The sequence below is a fragment of the Setaria viridis genome, chromosome 1, assembly GCF_005286985.2.
Source record: "Setaria viridis chromosome 1, Setaria_viridis_v4.0, whole genome shotgun sequence".
Classification (NCBI taxonomy): domain Eukaryota; kingdom Viridiplantae; phylum Streptophyta; class Magnoliopsida; order Poales; family Poaceae; genus Setaria; species Setaria viridis.
Window position 1 is genome coordinate 18,605,996 of NC_048263.2, and position 4,119 is coordinate 18,610,114.

At 47.1% G+C, this 4,119-nt stretch overlaps 1 long non-coding RNA gene across 1 annotated transcript; it reads right to left on the bottom strand.

Moving 5' to 3' along the window:
* Nucleotides 1-790: 790 nt before the first annotated feature.
* LOC117851480 (uncharacterized) lies at nucleotides 791-3,503 on the bottom strand. Its single transcript, XR_004639564.2, has 3 exons — nucleotides 2,697-3,503; nucleotides 2,523-2,595; nucleotides 791-1,148 (listed from the first exon to the last, which is right to left on the bottom strand). It is a non-coding gene; the product is annotated as an uncharacterized lncRNA (long non-coding RNA).
* Between the last annotated feature and the right edge of the window lie 616 nt (nucleotides 3,504-4,119).

Genomic DNA, 4,119 nt, shown 5'->3' on the forward strand with positions numbered 1-4,119 from the left:
TCAGGGGTGGCGGCGGAGCCGGCAGCGAGGGTGAGGATTTGGTTGGGTGGATGGAGATGAGGGGATGGGAGGGGAGCAGATAGGAAAAAAAATGGGGGAGGGGGCATCGGGGGTGGTGCGAACGGCACAGAAGGTGGGACGCCAATTCGAGGGCTGGAAAGCATTGGGGGAGGACCACGGGCAAGAATAATAGGACATAAAGGAAAAAAGTCTTCTTTTTATTTCTTTTAGCTGTAGATGAGCGAGCAGCTAGAGGTTGGCTTTGGTCGCTTCATCATGCATGGCCAGGGAGGGCTTCGATGCAATTTCAGGTTGGGCCATGGATTGCTATTGGACCGGAAACGTGCCAGTGGACAACACATATACGAACGAGAACCTCCTCCTCCTCTCTTTTAATTTAACTTGCTCTTAAAAATATATACACGTTGGACGGTTTTAGTGACCTCTATGTAGCCCGTAATTCATGGGCCGATATAGGAGCGGGGGCTACTTGACATCCATATCTGGTGCCACATTCAGTCCACTGAAGAAACTCTCTACACAGCCCATTTCAACTACGTGATTTGAGATATTTTAATCTCAATACGACAATACCTTATAAATAAGGAGCCGGCCTAATTTACGGCCGGCCGGCCGTACGGCCCCTCCGTTTCTAGCAAAACCAATTATCTGTTTTTGTCCGCTTTCCGTTACAGAAAAAACTGCCACGCTGCTTTTTACAACATTTCTCACGCGCATGCAACGCGTGCTGTCCAGCAGCTCACAAAGACCAACCGTGCAAATAATGACGGGAGGGGAATGCAAAAAAAATTAGACATATATGCTCTTTCTTTACAATTGGTCAATCTGACTAAAACATGCTATTGCACGTGAAATCGGACGAGAAACATCATTCAAAACATCTCCTGGCAGGCTGGCACAGATCTGAATCATAATTACACAAAAATCTACACAACAAAATTGTTTTTTTCCAACTGAATATTTTGGAACCACATTAGGCAAAACTGTATGAACCGGGCAATATATACTGGTAGGCTAACTGCACATAGCATTGTGTTCCCATCTTAATGGTTGAAGTGCCTAATACGTACTAGCATAAATCCTGATCTGTTAATACTTCACATCATTTTGGGTCCCCCTCATTCCTACTAAACAATTTGGAAAATGAAATGGATTAGAGAACCATAGTGCAAAAAAAAAAAGATTGCAGTGTTTTGCCTGGATCTAGTTAACCACATTTTGTCCTGATGAAAAGCATAAAATTCCCTGATGCAGCAAAATATTTTTGCCTAATATATAATGGATGTAAAACATACCTGTATTATTGCTAATTCAAAACCGTATTTAGTAGGCATTATTGCCTACTATAGTGTATTGTTTTGCCAAATTCAATAGCATATTGTTGCCTAGTGATTACAATGTTTTGCCCAATTTACAACTATGATATGAACATCAACAATCTATACAGCTGCGCATCATTTAACTGTAGCATTTTTAGAGCATTCCTTGTAAACCAAAATTATAGCTCTATACCAATTGCAAAATAAGAACTTAAATCTTATTAGCGGTGCACCATGCACCCGCTAGATCACATCCAGAGGTCAGAGTAGAGGGAGCTCTGGATAAAAATCGACTACAATTGGTGCTGCAAACTAAAAGACCTGATGCCAAGCCAAGGATCATAAGTATAAGCCAACCCAGAATAAGATTCATAATTAGAAAATGAACAGGCTGTCCAAGTTCAAACCCAGGCCCTCCAAGTTCAAACCCTCTGAACGTGCCACTATTAAACAACTTTCCTCTAGATTTTCTAACCAACCCACCTAATGGGCCTACTGTTTGAGAAAGTAAGCAATTTTCATCAGAAGAATATATAAATAATTCCTCCACAAAAGAGACAGAATGCTTAATTAGAACCTTTATTGCCTAATGAAGTACATTGTTTTGCCTATTTTAGAACCACATTATTTCCTAATTAGAACCATATTATTGCGGTATTGCCTAACCAGTAATACTAGTGCAATATACACGGTCAATGTATTTCAGAACCATATTATTGCCTACCTGAGAACAAAATATTGCTTAATTCTACCCATATTATTGCCTAATGGGGTTGACTGTACATAGCATTCATTCCCATGTGGTGCAAACTAAAAAAACAGTTCGGTCAGCCTGAAGAATTAGCTTCTCTGTCTAAATACCAGCACTGGTAGTTGCATGTGACCTAATACTGACGACAGCGAATCAAAATCATATAAAAATGCCATTATATATCTCTAGTTTCTAGCTTCTAAATATTGGTAATTCAACTCGACGGTTAAAATAAGCAGCCTTTTGGTAAACAAATTAGACCATAAACAACATTTTGACACATGAAGAAACCATCATCTAAACATTCACGAAAACAAATATTAAGTACTGGTAAACTTGACTAGCACAAATCGACAATGACCCCACTCAATCGAAGCATGTAAACATGAATAGATTTCTAACATTCGCGCCAAGGATGGGGGATAGCTCACCTCACCGATGCAGAGAAGCTAGGCGGAGGGAGGTACGCGGCATCGATGCACTGCCAGATATGTCACCCCCACACTAATAATCAAAGTAGCATGCTTCAGTTTCACATGACATCTTAAGTTTGCTGTGCAGTCTCGGAAACTAAAGAGTAAAGAGCTGAAGATATGAAGGCTCACCTTCCGATTGGAGTGTCGCTGTGCAAGAAAAAAAAAAGCTAATCAAGAGCGTACATCAGGATACATTGCCCACTGGAGTGCGCAGGCCTCAGAACTTCTCACGGTCAGAAACCGCAGGGCCACGAGTCCACGACCTGCATCAGAGCTCGCTGGAGACGGCCTGCAACGCCGGCACGAACAGCTGTGGGTCAGCGCAAGTGTAGAACGTCCTCCAGGAACTCGATTTGGTGCAGGAGAACTCGATTTGGAGGACCTACACCGCCGGCGTGAGCGGCGAGAGGTCGGCGCAGGCGCCGAAGAAGCCCTCCGAGAACTCGATCTGGAGCGGAGAACTTGATTTGGTGGAAGGCGTGGTCGATTTGGTGTGCCGTGGAGGGAATCTGCAAGGGATACGGGAGAGGCGCAGGGGATCCGGAGGAGGCTGCGTCTGGCTTCGTGCCCGCGCCGCGCCAGTCAAGGACGGGCAACACGAGAACCGCGCGCAAGTGCTAGCTCAACCACTGCTGCGCCTCAGCGGCCGGCCGGTGGAGTAGGAGCGGATCTCGGCGGCGCGTCGGGGGCGGCGCTGAATAATTAGGGTTGGTGGCGTCGTGGATTTCGTTGCTCGCCCAACGCGCAGAGGAGGGAGGGAGGGGCAAGTCAACGCGAAGAGGTGAGGTGTGCGGGAGTGGTGGCTTCCTTCGCCGGCGAGGCCGCACCGCCGCCGCTAGTGCCCTCCTGCGCCGCTACATGAGAGGGAGAACGAGAGAGGCGGAGGTGGTGACCGTGAGTGGAGAATGCGTGATTACGGCCGGTTGTAACAAAGTCATTACCTATAAATAAATCGAGCAAGAGCAAACATGTCTACATATACAGCCTTGCATACATGTGGTGTTTTAAACTAGAAGGACAATTCGTACATACGTATGCTCTGAAATTCATGAAAGGCGAATGCCATCTGGCTAGACTGGCTTGTGTCCCGTATCGCGCTTTTCTGGTTCAACAAAAAAAATCTTGAGAAACTGCATGGACCAGACTCGTGAACATGCAAGACTACTTGCAAAGGCACGTAACGAGCAAACCCTTACGTGATGCGTACGGATACCGCGCTGCGCAGTCGGCTGATTAAAGCCCCGCGCGCGTAACATGCGCATGAACACCCAAACTCTCGCGCCGCCGGCCGGTTTTACCTGCAACCAGTCCAACATGGCCGCGGACATCGCCGTGATCTCCTCGCCATCTTGCGCCGCTCCACCAGCCAACACCGAGCCGCTGGCCATCCGCTCCGACCCCGCGCTGCTGTTCAGTTCGGATGTCCTCTTGCGAAAGACAGAGACCACTGGCACCGCCACTGCCGCCTCCTGCGCCGCGAGCGACGGACGAGACGTCTTCGTCACCCTCCGTCTCGCCGACCCGCCAGCGCCCTCCTACGTCGAGATGTGCA